This window comes from Mus caroli, chromosome 1 (genome assembly GCF_900094665.2).
Source record: "Mus caroli chromosome 1, CAROLI_EIJ_v1.1, whole genome shotgun sequence".
NCBI classification, from domain to species: Eukaryota; Metazoa; Chordata; class Mammalia; order Rodentia; family Muridae; genus Mus; species Mus caroli.
The window spans coordinates 111,993,310-112,009,963 of NC_034570.1; the positions used below are offsets into that span (position 1 = coordinate 111,993,310).

At 45.7% G+C, this 16,654-nt stretch overlaps 1 protein-coding gene across 3 annotated transcripts in view; it reads right to left on the reverse strand.

Moving 5' to 3' along the window:
- Positions 1-16,654, reverse strand: part of Cfap221 (cilia and flagella associated protein 221) — a 74,502-nt gene that overhangs the window by 42,256 nt on the left and 15,592 nt on the right. The gene's annotated exons all lie outside the window — the stretch shown is intronic.

Sequence of the window (16,654 nt, forward strand, 5' to 3'; positions counted from 1 at the left end):
TCTACCTAGCTTCTTACATGTGTGCTAGGATCCTGAACTTAGGTCCTTCTGCTTGCCCAGTAAGCACCTTGCTAACTAGACATCTCCTCCACCTCTCTCTGTTCCATTTGGTAAAGTGTATCTAGTGACTTTGATGGGATCTCTGCTCGGAAGGGTGCTCTTGACACTTGCCAGGCAATGTCCTGCTTGTAAGTGATTTCCACTGCTATTTATCTTCTCCCTCCCTCCCTCCCTCCCTCCCTCCCTCCCTCCCTCCTTCCTTCCTGAAACACGGTCTCATGCAGCCAGGTTCCTCTCAATCTTCCTGTGTAACATGGATGACGTTAAACAATTATCCTTCTCCTCACCTCCCAAATGCTGGGGTGACAGTGTGAGCCACCCCAGTGGGTGTATGTGGTGCTGGAGGTGGAACCTGGGACTTCCTGCATTCTAAACAGGCACACTACCCACGGAGTCGGACCCCCAGCCCTGTGCTGCTGCTGCTTCTTGGTAAATGTTGTTCCTTAGCTGTAACGTTCTATGCTGCCAGGGTAGGTGCCTATAAACACTTGAGTGCCCTGGTAGGAGACAAGGTGGCCCCAGGGTTTTGACAATGATGCTTTTTGACTTAAATCCTGGATAATGGTCACATGGGATCCTTTCCTCAGCCCAGTTTACAGGATTTTCCACAAAAACCTTTACAACCTGTCCTACCTCAGGATCTGCTAGAGGTATACAGCCAAGCAGAACTCCCTGCAAAGCATCCTGGTTCTGCAAACAATGTACCGTGTACATCGGTGGCTGCGTTTTTTAAGGTGTGATGCTCACTCTTGACTGTCAACTTGATGGGATTTAGAGTCACCATGAACAGAGACTTCTGGGCATGGCTGTGAACAATTTTCTAGATTAGGTTGGCTGGGGTGGGAAGACACACCCTAAACGTAAATGTGGACGGCCCCATCCTGTGTGCTGGGGTCCTGGACTGAGGAAAACGGAGAAAGCAAGCTGAGCCCCAGCATCCATCTCTCTGCTTCCTGACTGTGGTGCCCTGTGACCAGCGCCTTTAGTCCCTGCCGCCATGCCTTCCCACTATGAGGGACTGTGCCCTGGAACTGTGAGCCACAACAAACCATTTCTTTTGTTTTTATCAGGTTTTTGTTGTTGTAGTTATTGTCTCTTTTTGACACAACACCTAGAAGTGTAGTAGCTACACAGGCTGTCTAAAACCTTACCACTCTAAGGCTCCCACTCTTATCTAAAACAGAAGGCAGATCAGTGGAGCAGACAATTAGGCACTCCACTCCGTGTCAGCCATTCCACCCAAACTGGTTTGACTGAACTAACACCGGTTGTTACAGCAACCAGGCTGGAGAGATGTAAGAAGGGTGTGGGCATTGCTGTCCACCTGTGGTCTCTGGGGATAAGGCAGGTGACTATGACTCACCGGTCGGCACCTGCAGGGGTCAGCACAGAGCTGTCCCAGTACGGACCCCCGTCTGATGCTCAAGGCTCTTCTGATAAATGCCACATGGCTGAATGTTTCTGAGCCGAAATAATCCCCCACAAACTCTCTTGGGGTCCTTCCCATTGGTGATAAATGGTCCATTTCCAATGAACTCTAAGGTCTGATAATTCTCAGAAAAGGTGCTGAGGTGTTTGTTTAGCGATGATTACCAGCAGCCAAGTTCCCGATGCACTGGCCAGCCTGGAAAAATAAACAGTTCCTTAAGGGAACCGAATTCCAAGCACCGGGGTTCAGAAGGCAGCAGACAGATGCAAGTCACCAGGTTGCAGTGAATCTGCACTCGGCTCCAGTTACTCCGGCTCCTTTATCCGTGCAGTCAGGGCTGCAGGGATGGTGGCGCTGGACTATAGCTCAGTAGCATTACCAGGATGATAAGTTGTTTGTTTGTTAGGATTTTAAACATTTATTTACTTTTAATTTAATTTTTTATTAGATATTTTCTTTATATATATTTCAAATGCTATCCCGAAACTATGTGCCCCGTATAGATGCTGGGAACTAAACCTTGCTCTTGTACAAGAGCAGCAAATGCTTGTTAATTTCTGAGCAACCCCTCCAGTCTCTTGTTTTACTTCTAAATGGCATGCTTTCATGTGTGCACATGCGTGCATGAGTGTGTGTGTGTGTATGTGTGTGTGTGTGCTGTATGCACTCTTAACCAATGAGCCATCTCTTTACTCCTTATGTGATGGTTAATTTAATTGCCAAGCTGACACAATCTAGGATCATCTGGGTAGTTGGCTTTGAACTCAGAGACATGGCTGCCTTTGCCTCCACAGTACTGGGATTTAGAGCATGCACTACAATGCCTCCAGCTGCGTAGAATTATCTCAACTCTGTTAGTTAAGGAAAGGTGTCAGAAGGTTTCCTCGAGAGGCTGAGTGGGATTCTGAGTCACAGAAGAGTAGAAAAGCGAACAGCCTTGGAGAAAGCAAGCCGAACGCTGGCACACGTGGAACTGTGAGCCACCCAGGCCCTTTCTCCCTCGAGTTGCTTCTGTTGGGGTATTTTATCACACAGCGACAGGATAGGGAACTGGGATGCTTATCGTATGTGAGGTCCTGGGTTTAGGCCCAGTACTAGAAGTTGTTTAGTGTTTGCTGAAAGTGGTGACGCACAGCTGTGATCCCAGAACTTGGGAGGCAGATGTAGGAGGATCAGAAGTTCAAAGCCAGCCTGGGAAACTTTTCTGAGACAGCATCTCAAACAAACAAATAAACCTCCTCAGCTTGGGAGGAGACACGTTTAGCCAGGTAAGAGTGCTGTCTATGCAAGCATGAGGGCCCAAGTTCAAATACCTAACACCCACCTAAAGATTTAGACGAGGCTTCGGGGTACCTAAAACTTTGTGCTAGGTGACAGGTAAGTGGACAGAGAATTTGGGGGCTTGATGGCTGCCAGCCTAGTTCCAGGACCAGGGAGAGAGCCTGAGGTGGCATAGCAGGAAACCTCATGTTCTCCTCTGGCCTCAGGACACACAAACACAAACACACTCACACATAAATACAAGCACACACGTGTGCACACATACACACACACTCACAGACACACACGTGCACAGAGACATACATGCACAAACAAACACACATACACATATGCACACATACACACTCACACATATGCACAGAGACATACACACACATACATACACACGTACACATACACATATGCACACACACACACACACACACCTAAGATAATTGCCTACTGATGAATTCTGATCTACAGAGAAGAAAAATACTTCATTCTTGTTATTCCTCAAAAGCAAATAGGACTTTAGCAAACAGGAGTTCTCTAACTGACAAGCATCAGGTAATTAAAACAGAAAAGCAGTGGAAGCCAGCTCTCTGGGAGATACTCTTAGCTCTTATCCCCCTGACTTGACCACTCAATTTATCAATTTCACTAGGACTGCATATAAAACTACATTAGATACTTCAGAAGAGTCACTTCCTGATTTTTTTAAATGCAGCATAAACCTTTAAAATACCAAGACTTTGTATTATGTTCAGATTTCAGCAGCAGCAGAGAGCACACATTTACCTTATAGAAAGTACACATGAGAGGGAAGGACCTGGGAATGTGGCTCAGTTGGTCAAGTGCCTGTCTAGCATGAAGCCTGGGTTCTATCCCCTAGCATGGCATAAACCAAGTGAGTTGGCAATGCAGGCAGTCCTAGCATCCAGTAGGTTTAAAGTTATCCTCTGCTACAGTGAGTCTGAGGGTAGCCTGGGCTACATGAGACCCCACTGTAATGAAGAAAGGAGAGGGAGGGAGAAAGAAGGAAGAAGGAAGGAAGGAAGGAAGGAAGAAAGGAAGGAAGGAAGCGAGGAAGGAAGGGAGAGATGGAGGAAGGAAGGGAGGGAGGGAGGAAGGAAAAGGGGGAGGCTGGAGAGAGAGAGAGAGAGAGGAGACAGAGAATAAATTCAAATTTCTATCTTCCTATCTCTGATTTGTTTTAGAGTGAACTTATTGGATGACTTAAAATCAAATAAACTGTTTAAAGCTCTCAGTGTCTGGAGAGTGTCGTGAACAGGCCACTTTACCATAATAGGATTTGGCTCCTTTGCTAGAGAGTGAAGGCAAGGGACAGTAAGCATGACAAATGTGTGCTGTTCCACAGCGCCTGGACTCAGCAGCTACCACAACATAATTGTTAGTTATTACGTTTTATAAAACTTTAGGGAAGGCCTGGGGAGACGAAGTTGGCAAAGCATTTGCCTTGCAAATGTGAGAACCTGAGTTAGAGACTCATAACCCACATTAAAAAGCTGAGCATGATGAAAATGCACACACACACACACACACACACACGGGGGGGGATAGATAGTATTGGGGTTCACCCACATGACCTTATGTACACCTAGTTAAAAACCTCACCTCCATCATGGCAACTGGACCTTGGAAATCTGGGATTAATGTTCTTTTAAGTGAAAACCCACAAGTGAGCCTTCACTAGAACCAGATCATGTTGGCATCTGTTATAGCCAAAGATACTGATTTCACACTCACATGCTTACATTAGGAAGCTATTAAGACATCAATGCTAATAGTATTAGAGGTCTTTGTTTTCTATAATTAAATCATTGCTTTTTTAATTTTATATACTTTATTGCAGAAAAACTAGCAAATACATAAAAACATCACACAGTAAAATTAAGCAAACCCAAATTATACAACTCAATGAACTTCTACACAGTTAAAATCAGCAACCAGGACCAAAAGAGTCCATGACTTGAGGACTTGAGTTCTGGTTCCTAGGCTGTACCTGGAACCCCAGCTCTGGAAGAGTGGAGACAGTTGGATCCCAGGCCCTGTCTGGGGTCACAGCAAGCTTCAGGCTCAGAGAAACACAGTGTAAAGGAATAAGGGAGGGAGCAGGGGAGTAGGAGCTCTCAGTGCTAACCTTTAGTCTACATGAGCATGTGTGCACACACATGCGAGCACAGACACACACACACACACGCCACATCTCAAACAAAGAAGGCAGAAGTTACATGGTATCTGCCATCTGTGGAGATCACATACAGCTTGTTCACATTTCACGAACGCCTTCAGCAATAGAGTTGCAGCTCAATGGTGGAGCACCTGCTTAGCATGTGTGATGTTCTGGATTCAAATCCCAGTATCAAATCTAAAACCTTTTTAAAAAGAATTGTGATAACGTTTACTATTTTAACATTTTAAATGTGCCGTTCTGGGCATTAAGTGCTCCTCAGTGCTGTGCCTCCTTCAGCCATGCTCAGGACTCTGTCTGTGTTTAAATCCTGTCCCCACTATAGGCAAGGTCACCATTTCCCCTCCCCAGATACTGGCAGACACATCTATACCCCTCTCCAAGAATGTGATGTCCATTCGTCCTCTGTATGATGAGAGTCTTACAGAATAAAATGCCTTTACAAACTGCATGTTAAAGGGGGCTGGGAGATAGCTTAGTTCGTAAAAGCACTTGCTTTGCAAGCACAGGGACCTGAGTTCTGATCCCACACCCATGTAGAGTTGGGTGTGGTGGCTTGCGTTTTTAATCCTGCTGCTGAGAAGGCAGAAACAGATCCTGAAGGCTTGTTTCCCGACCTGCCTGTGGGACCACGGAACCCCAGGTCCCAGTGACAGACAGAATCTGTCTTAAAAGACAAAGTAGCTAGTTACTGAGGAATGACACCCAGACTGTCTTCTGTCCTCCACACATGTGTGTAACTGTTTATCAGAACCTCCCCCAACACACACACACACACACACACATACAACTGAATACACACAGGTAAAAGTAAACGTTAAGTTCACGTAACAGGAAAGTCTTAGTAGAAACAACGCATTTGAGAGCAAACAGCACTTCCCAGTTCCTACAGGTGTAGGTGAGGTAGGATAGTGGAGGGGGGTACAGCTCCCTGGGAGGAAGCAGGCTCTGTCTGTCTGGAGCCTAAAGAAGAGGGTCAGTTGGTGGTAGGATCCAGGAAGGGGGCTGGGGTAAAGACCGGGGAGGGGGGAGGGTTACTGGAAGGGGGGTGAAAGGCTTCCTTCATATGGAGAAATATAGATCGTTATTAGGGGAAGATATGAAGATGCCCTAAATGCTTTGCACAGTGGCTTCCTTTACACTAGGTGGTGGAAGCGACCGCATGCTGATTGTATTAAAACCACAGGTCTTCCCAGCCCAAAGAGCCTGTAATCACATTTGACTGACATAACCCACAGGGCACCCTGCTGACTGTCTGTCTGTCCTTGAGGTCCATCCACCGGCAGCTGTCAAAAGAAAAGGCCCATTCTTTGTTGGAATAAGAAGTGCATTTCTTTTGTCTATGTAAAATATATTTTCTCTTTGGACATTATAACATAATTATATCATTTTCTCTCTAAACCCTCCATATATCCCTCCTCAACACTTTCAACTTCGTGGCCTCGCTGCTGTGTGTGACCTGTTCAGTCTGTATAATGTTACTTGTATGTGTGTTTTCAGGGATAGCCACTTGGTACTGGATTATCAACTGGTGTTCTCTTCCCTTGGGGAAAGGAAATTGACTGCTTTTAAATAAAACAAAGGAAACTCAAATACCTCTGGTTTTGAAACTGTTGTGTCTAAGAATTGGGCTAAGAAGCTGGGGCCATGTATAACAGCAGACAGCTGTTCAGGAAACTACAGCCACGGCTTGGCATGTCGCTCACTTGACAGGTTGCTTGCTTAGCATGCAGGGATCCCTAGGTTTGAATATTAGCACCAAACCAACTGGGCACGGTGGCACATATCTGTAATCTCAGTGCTATATAGGGAATTTGAAGCTAGCCTGGGCTACGATGTGACAAAGAAAGAAAGGATAGAAGGAAGAAAGGATGGAATTTTAGTCATAATTTTGGGAGTTGGCAGCTACTCCTTCATCCTATTTGACAAGCACCCAATCAACATATTCTAAAATGCACACTGAACACATGCACCTGTGTGCTTGTATGCCTGCATGTGCATTCATGTGCACCTGTGCACATGCTTCACATGTCATGTGTGCAGTGCTACAGATCTGGGTTGCAGCAGCCACACACACACACACACACACACATACACACTGGCTACTAGAGTAATGTTAGTGTTGGAAATAGCAGCTGTATGGCGCAGGCAAGGGAAGAGCCAGAGATACCACTCTGAAGGTCAGGGAACTGATGCTCAGGCACTGGAGACCATCACGCTTTCCTTAGCTCCAGGAAGGAATGTGCTTTGAGGAGACACTGACATTCTTTATATTATAGTCTTGAATATTAGGCCTAGCAACTTATCCATGAATATTTTGTGTCAGTATGTGTGTGCGTGCACACATGTGCATGCGTGTGCATGCGCGTGCATGTGCGTGTGTGTGCAATCCCTAGGGACCCCTCTATCTCCACTTTCGCAGTATGGGGATCACAAGCACGGGTACTGCCACACCCAGCGTTTTGACACATGCTCTAGGGATCTGAACTCAGCTCCTCCTGTTAGACAGTGAGTTATGAGCTGATCCATCTCTCCAGGCTTTATGAATGCTTTCTCTAACAATGAAGGTCATCAGGACTTAGTATGTGATGCTAGCTTGGCTGTTTAAGCATAAATACCAAACGAATGAGTCATTCCAAAAGTTTATAGACTGGGTGACCCTATTATGAAAAACGTTCTACCCTTAACTGCCCCAATACACATTCATTTGCTCGTGGAGCAGATCATAGATTTCCTCCCCTTTACCCACCATGCAGACCAACTGAACATAAGTAGATGAGAGAAGAGCATGTTAGAGCTTAAAGCTGGGCTTCCCTTTGCTTTCTCCAGGATGTTTACGTCCAGAATTTTGGAGAAAGACGAAAGCATTAACTCAAGTCTCCAGGTGCCAGTCCTCCTTGATGGCTATCTGAAGTTGGCACCTGAAGCTCTCAGGTCTGTGCATTGTTGTCCAGAGGGATCTCTAGAGTTTGGAGTAGGAATGTTTCCTTCTTTCACACTAAGATTCAGAAGAGGAGACTGGACCAAGGGGAACAATTAGATGTGTGTGCAATCAGAGCATCTTAAATCAAAGAAATTCTAACTACAAAGGAGGGGAGAATTGTTCATATAATGAAACCACAGGTTCTTGTTAAGAGACAGGGATTGTAGGGCGTGGTGGCGCACGCCTTTAATCCCAGCACTTGGTAGGCAGAGGCAGGTGGATTTCTGAGTTCGAGGCCAGCCTGGTCTACAGAGTGATTTCCAGGACAGCCAGGGCTACACAGAGAAACCCTGACTCAAAAAAAAAAAAAAAAAGAGACAGGGATTATGTATGCATGTGCGTGTGTGTGTGTGTGTGTGTGTGTGTGCGCGCATGCGCACATATGTGCAGGTGCACGTGTGATTGTATACATGCATGTGAACAGTTGTATACATGTGTAGCAGCTAGAGATCAACCCTAGATATTGCTCCTCACCCTCCTTGTTTGTTGAGACATGTTCTCTTCCTGACCTGGAGCTTATTAAGTAAGCTAGGCTGGTTGACCAGTGAGCCCCAGGGATCCTCCTGTCTCTACCTATGAAGCACTGAGATTACAAGTGCACGTGGCTGTATTTGTTTCTTTTCTAGCTTAAAGTTCATGATAGTGGAGCAAAGGCACGCTGGCACAAACAACTGAGAACTCACACCTTGAAATACAAGCAGGAGGCAGAGAGGGACATACTGGGAATGATATCAGTTTTCTTTAAAGCCCATGCCTAGTGACACACCTCCAACAAGGCCACGCCTCCTAGTGAGAACAGCTTCTGGGGAACTACCAAATCCGAAGCCCAGCTTTTCTGTGGCTTCTAGGGATTGAACCCTGGGTCCTCCTACCTGTGAGGCAAGCAGTTTACAAGTGAGCCATCTCTTCTGCCATGATCATTTCTCTCATCCAAATACTGATTTAGAGATGGAAGCTAACTGCTGTCCCAGAGATGCAGGTAGAAGCTGAAATAAAGAAGCATTTCCCCAAAGTAAAGTCATCCTTATTGGTGTAAGAAACAAATTGTTATTGTCCACTTTGTATAAGAAAACCACTGTGCTGTACCAAATCAGTGTGCTGGCCTTTTTTGCCCACTTTTTATGTTGGTGTCTTTCTGCAGAATTGTATACAAAAAACTGTCTCTTTTCTTAAGTCTCTTGAATGTGCTGTTAACTTTGCCAACACGAGAACAGTTTAATAAGATACTACTGTTTCTTCAGATCTACCTTGAGTCTGGGGTGCATAAACAGAATCCTTAGTATGGGGAAGAATGATTTTTTTTCTTGACAATTGGCCTCTGAAGCTCTTCATGGAGATGGGTTTATATCCCTCTACTGATGTGTTTGCTGTGACCTCTTGTAGCTGGTTCTCTGAGCCTCCCAGAAGGGCTCAGCGTCGGCAAAGAGCAAGCTGGGCTTGGCTGGTGTCTGTGTCATTGATCTTCCCTGTCAGTGCTAGTTGGAGAATACACATTCCCATGCAACCCAGAGGTTTTAAAAGTCAGGGGCTGAACAACACATTCTGACATTGGCCAGCCATTCCCACACCTAAAGCAAGCCATGAGGTTCAATGCCTCATTGTTGTGACAAGAGCAACCTAAAAAAAAAGGTTCATTTTTGGCTCTTGGTTTGAGGATACCGACCATCATGTCAGGGGAGGCATGGAGGTCCAAAGCTTGAGGTGGCTGGTCACGTCACATCTGCCATCAAGATGAAGAGAGGGATCTGATGCTCAGCTCCACTTCTACCTTGTGTTCTGTCCAGGACCCCAGCCCATGGGAGGGTGCTGCCCATGTTCTGGGTGGGTTTTCCTCAGTTAATCCAATCTAGGAACTCCTTCACAGACAGGCCCAGGGTCCTGTTTCAACAGTGATTCTAAGCCATCTATCAGGCTGTCAAGACAAATCATAGCAAGGTAGCCACAACTCACTAGCTGCTTGGTTGTCAGTGGTTGCTTGGTGCAAGGGCGATGGAATGGTAGGAGACCATGGTCAGTGGCTTCTGGTAGATGAGTGGCACCAGAAAGACACATGATTTGGTTTTGAGACAGCGTCTGGTGTAGCCCAGGCTAGCCTTCAATTCACTAGCACTTAAATTCAATTCACTTAAATTTTCCTTTTCCTGCCTCTCTCCACCGAGTGCTGGAATTCCAGGTGTATGTCATCATACCCAGCCAGAAAAAACGGTGTTGCAGAACTGCAGAGAGAGACGACTTAACCGAAACCTTTTCAGAACCAGGAGAGTGGAATGGTACATATTTTCTATATCTAATACAATCGTGTTCTTTATCTTGATACATAGGAAGAATGAGATTGCATTGTGGTGACAATACTCTCAGATATCAAGGGACTCTCTGATGCTGTGTGTGAGAAGTGCATGTCTGTGTTCCTGTGTATGCATATGTGTATGGAGTCCAGAGGTGTCTTCCTCCATCACTCTACCTTTTTTTTTTTTTTTTTTTTCTGAAATAGTCTCTTACTGAGTCTGGAACTCCCAGATTTGGCTCAGTGGCTGCCAGTGTGCTCCAGGGAGCTTCCCACCTTCGGTTTCCTAGTGTGTAGGTGCTCACCTGGCTTCCTGTGGGTGCTGATTTCCAAACGCAGATCCTCAGGTTAGTTCAGCAATCTCATTCTCACTGAGCCACTCACCCAAATTCATGGCTGCCATATTTAACAAGCCAGCACAGTTGAGTTTATCGGGTTGCAAATTATTAAGTAAGCCCATGGAGGAATACAGAACTGCAAGACCTTTGCCCCCAGTGACACTGTTTGACTTGGGGATGTTGGACAGGCGCAGGAATGCAACTTTCTTATTTACAGAGAATGTCAGGGTCCATTTTAGCAGATCTTAAGCCACCAAAGTTGTTTATGGCTATCTGGCAAGTATCCTTACAACATTTTATCTCAGCAAGGAAAACTTTACAACAGCCAGAATAAGCCACCAAAAAATGTAGATGATGAATGTGAACAAGCCCACTGTGTAACCCAGAGGAAGATGGATGGAGATGCTGTCCAGGCTTCAGAGAGGCTTTGGTCGGATCACGGTTATTCCTCCCCAGAGCCTCCCCACAGTAAGAAAGCACCCCTTAGCAGGAAGGCTGCATGAGCTACTTCAACACAAATCCCCAACTTTTGACAATTTTGTCCAAATTCTTTTACATACAAAGGGGAAAATAGAATCCTTTGAGTACTCTGTCCTGCTTGGCTGTGGTTATCAGTTTGACACAGCCTAGATTCACGTGAGAGGAGAAGCTTCAGTGGATCCTGTCTGGATCAAGTTGGCCTACTGGCATGGGGTGGAGACATCATTTTAATTGTTTGTAGATATAGGAGGGCCCAGCCCACTGTAGGTGGCACCATCCCTAGGCAGATGGTCCTGAACCATATTAGAATACCAGGTAACTGTAAGTCAGCCTTTGAGCCAGCCAGCACCCAGCATCCTCCATGGTTCCTGCTGTACTTCTTGGCTCTGAAGTAAGTTCCTTATTTGGAGGTAATGTTGCATGGAACATCAAACATCCTTGCCTTCAAGTTCTTGTCTTGACTTCCTTCAGTGATGGATTATGACCTGGAGTCCCAAGCCAATATAAACCTTCCCCCGTCTAAGATGATTTTGATCAGAGTATTTGTTACAGCAACAGAATACAGCCAGAACCCTGTCATCTGGTAGTTTAGGTCCTCCCATTGCCTTTTCACTTCTTCATATTGCAGAGTGGGTCTTCTTCGGTAGATGAAATGGCTGACTTACTGCGGCATTTTAAGAAAACACATATACAGCACTGGGAAGCCGGCTCAGTTGGTAAAGTGCTTGCCTCCCAAAGTTTGAGGACCTGACTTTGATCCCAAAAGTATGTATTAAAAAAGAAAAGAAAGACAATGGCCTTGTGAAGGCCTAGCTGGGGAATCTTTACTCTCTCTCTTCTGATTTAGTCTCTGTTTATGATGCCCAGTGGGTTTGCCGTGGAGTAGGGCACACAGATTTATAAGGGACACAGTGATGATCAATGCTGACTGCCAACCACAGGGTGTATCTGTGAGAGTTTCTACTTAGGGTTAAGTGAGGAGGGAAGACCCACCCTGGATGTGGGCAGCACCATTCCAAGGCTCTGGGGTTCTGGACTCAATAGAAAAGAAAGCAAGCTGAGTGCTGGCCTTTGTCCTTTTGTGTCTCCTGACTGTAGTCATGTGTGAGCAGCTTTCCCCTCCATGATGGAGTGTACCCTCAGACTGTGAGCCAAGGTAAACCTTCCCTTTCTCCCTTTGCTGTCACAGTAGTGACATAACTGACAAAGGCCCCTGAGTCCTGTCTCTTTTACCTCCTTTAGGCTCTATCTGGAAGCTGAGGGATGCTGGCACCGTGGTCTTATCAGCCTCCTGAACTAAGAGGTGACATTCTTCATAACTCACTGTCATTTTATTATAGTAACACAATGGGCTGAGATGGTCCTAACACATCAAGCATTCGAGAAATGACTGAAGGACTGACTGACTGAATGAATGAATGACTGAATGAATGCCGAATAAAGAACTCATCCAAATGATACACTGGACCACTAAGGTGGCCTAGGAGTCACTGGGAACACTTTCTCGGGACATGCCTATGCAAATCCATCATTCTAGTAGCGGATGGTTTAGATCGAAAGAGGCAAGGAAGGATCTGAGTGGTTAAAGGTTGCTAAAGAGGCTGTAAAAGGCAGAAAATCTTGGGGAGGTTCTGCCTGCTGCCAGGATGTCTGGAGGAGAAAAGCAGCGTGTTTATCTTTTAAGAGATTTTTAAAAATATATTATGCCATTATAAACAGTAACTCAATTAAGTAAATTGTTTAGCTGAATTTTTCATTCTGAATACAAATGAGACGCATTATGTGGAAAATAGCTTGGGGGATGCCCTTAGGAGGTGGACATCTCTTTCAAGGGCTGGTGACTGATTGTCCACAGTGTGAGGCACGCTGATTGCACCACCTTCTTAGACCATCTTTTCCCCTTCAGCTCATAAGCCTTGCTTATGACCCAAATGAGAGGTGGCTTACAGAGACAGACAGAACTAAGAATCAGGACTTTTTGTTCCCAAACACACTGGTTTTGATAAAATACCCAATGTGGCCCACCTGGTTTTGATAAAATACCTGGCTTTGCCCACCTGCAGGAAGCAGCAAGCTCACAGTTTCCTTCGAGAGACCAGTTTGTCTGAGGAGATGGTGAGGACAGAAGGGTTTGAGAGGGAGAAGGAAGGAGAAAGTACAGGAGTTCTGTCAGAATGATTCTGGGAAACCGGGAATGGGAAGGAATGGGTCAAGAACTTAACAGTCACGAGCTGGGTGATGGCTCAAGGGGGCTGTGCTTGGCCTGTGGAATGACCCCTGGTCCCCTTCTGTGGTGTGATCTGGAAGGTTGTGGAGCTTTTAGGAGGTAGGGCCTTGCCGGAGGACGCAAGTGGAAGTGGGCTTCTAGAGTTCATGCCTTGCCCCACTTACAGTTCTCCTGTATATGGGTAAGGATGACCAACCAGCTTCCTGCTTCTATGGTCACACCTTCTCTGCATGCTGAGAGGGGCTCTAGTCCTCTGATTCCCCCCCCCCTTAGGTCTCCGTTGTTAGGGCAGTTTATCATAACAAAAGGGAAGGTGGCCAGGGGAAAACTTGACACCTGGGGTGGGGAGATTCTCAGGGACAGTAGGCATCTCCTACTGGTGCAGAGAGACCTTTGATATTTTTTACATTAAAATTTTATTTTATTATTCAATGGGCATATCTCATGTGTGCCTCCATGACACGTGTGTGCAGGTCAGAAGGTAGCTTGTGGGAGGGGGCTCTCTCCTTTGACCATGTGGATTTTAGGAGCGGAACTCAGTTGTCTGGCTTGGAAGCAGGTATGTCTCACTGGCCCAGATTTCAATACTTTTCTTTTAGTCACCAACTCTCTCTATGTAACTTGAGCTGAGTATTTCAAGCTTTAAACAACCAACACAGCCACTCAATATGGACAGTCAGCAGTCAAATAGCATCTCTGTTGACATCTCTAGGGCAGATGGCACTACACCTGCTGGTAGGCATTGCGTATCTGCTGAAAGAAGGAGATACATAGAGTTGGAAAGATGGGCCGGTTGGTAAATTTGAGGACATAAGTCTGATTCCCAGAGCTCATTTAATAGAAAGCCAGGCATGGTGGTGTGTGCATGTGTAATCCCAGCACTGGGGAGGTGGAGACGGCAGATCTTTGTTGGCTTACTGGCCAGGTAGTCTAGCCTACTTGGCAGGTTCCAGGCCAATGAGAGACCCTGTCTCAGCACCAGAGGAACAGTGTTTGAGGTTATCTTCTGGTACTCCTCCCCTCAACACACACACACACACACAAACACACACACACACACACACACAGGATGAGATATAAGCTGAACCACAATTGGCATAATTAGCCATTGCCTCAGAGGGAAGGGCAGAATCTGAGATCTGACATCTGGTCTCACTTGCTTTCCTTTCTTCTAAAGGAGGACTGGTGAGGAGAATGTGACAGTTGGGGGAACTCATGTGATGTAAGGTGGTCTCGTAGACACAGTCATGAGTTTTGGCCTAATTCTCCAGCCCCTCCTGTCACCATCTATTCCAGGATAGAATGGGATGGTGCTGTCTTGCTTGCCATGAGCAGGTCCTATCAGAAGAACATCTCAGGTAGCAGAAAGAGGACCATCGCCAAGAGCCAGGCTGTCCCAACTGATTCTGGATCCAGCCATACCCAGAGAGTTCCTCTTTCTTTCTTACTTATCAGTACTTTGTTTGAATTGTTTGAATCACGTTGTTTTGTCTTTTGTTGCTGTAAATCCTGTCTAATTAAGGTGGAAGGATGAACTTTCATCAGAAAAGACATAAGTATATGCTTTTTCTCTTGTGGGGCTGTTTGCGTGGGTGTGGGTGTGTATGTCTTGTGTGCATGTGTGTGTACAGGTGTGCACTCCCCTGTGCTTCTGTGTGGAAACCAGACAAGAATTCCCAGTGGCTTCTTCTATCATTTGCCCCTTATTCCCTTCAGATAGGATCTCTCACTGAGTCTTGAGTGTCCTAGTTTGCTTCCTGACTGCTATGATAAATACCATGACCAAAAACAACTTGGGAAGGAAAGGGTTTATTTCATCTAATAGCAGTGTGTTACAAAGGAAAGCCAAGGCAGGAACCTGGAGGCAGGAACTGAAACAGAGGCCATGGAGAAGTGCTGCTTCCTGGCTCACACCCCACAGCTTCTTCAGCTTGCTTTCTTAGACAGTCCAGCACCATCTGCCCTGGGGTGGTACCTGATCACTGAGCTGGGCCCTCCCCCATCAATCATTGATAATAATAATAATACCTCACACCGGGCGTGGTGGCGCACGCCTTTAATCCCAGCACTTCGGAGGCAGAGGCAGGCGGATTTCTGAGTTCGAGGCCAGTCTGGTCTACAAAGTGAGTTCCAGGACAGCCAGGGCTACACAGAGAAACCCTGTCTCGAAAAACCAAAAAAAAAACCAAACAACAACAACAACAAAACCCTCACAGGCCTACCTACAAGCCAATCTGATGAAGGCGTTTTCTTAACTGAAGGTGTCTCTTTTCAGTTTGTATCAAGTTGACAAAAAACTTATCAGCACACTCAAGCTTGTCATTTTTCTGCTAGACTGGATAGCCATAAAGACCCTGTGATCCTCCTTAGTCTACCAAGTCCAGTACTTGAGTTACTCATGCATGTGATCATGCTTTTTTTTGTATACACTTGGGATTAGAACTCACGTCCTAATGATTGTGCAGCAATCACTCTTACCCACTGAGCCATTTCCCCAGCCCCATACTGAGTTCAGCTTGGCCATACCTGGAATGGTGTGACATGGTTCCCACCCCTGGAACAGAGCCAGCAGGGTGTGGGCCTCCATGAGTGGTAATAGTTATTATGGGCATAGGGCTTGTTTGTATGAATATATATATTTTTTACTTCATGTTCCTCCTTTGGGAAATATTCTCTCTGCCAAGGTTACTGGGGAATATTCTCCCTGACAAGGTTAATGACTTCATGATAATCAGAGATAGCACAGTCTAGGAGGCAAGGGTGTGTCTATATCTCAGCAAACTATAAATGCTGAGACCTTCAAGATAGCCCTTAAGGCTGTAGGAAAGAACTCTGAAAACATAAGCTCAATATAATTTCTCTACTGTGTAAAATATAAGGATGAAATATAAATTGAGACTTTGCAGACCTAAAGGAACAGAGGCAGCTGCACTATGAGGCAGCTTATCAAAAAGATACTAAGGAAGGAGATAAAGCGATTTGGAGAGTGGTGATCACAGGGCAAGCTCCCACCCAGCTAAACTTATTGTTTGTGTTTACAAAGGCAGGCAGATTCCTGAGTTCAATGTCAACCCAGGACAGAGGGAATTTAGGTCCAGGCCCAGGCATGGTAGGAATGGTAATTTTCGGGCGGTGTTCTACCCAGCTAGCTTATTGTCTATGTTTAACAAAGGCAGGCAGATCTCTGAATTCCATTGCAAAGTTAAAAAAAAAATGTGCATGCTTTCTCTTACTAAGAATCAAGGGCCTGGGCTCATGGGATGCTGATTCATGAAATAATCAAAAAGATACTCATCAAAGGTAAAATCCTCCAAGAGGAACTATCAATCCTGAATATCTATGCTCCAAATACAAAGGCAGCCACATTCATTAAAGAAACTT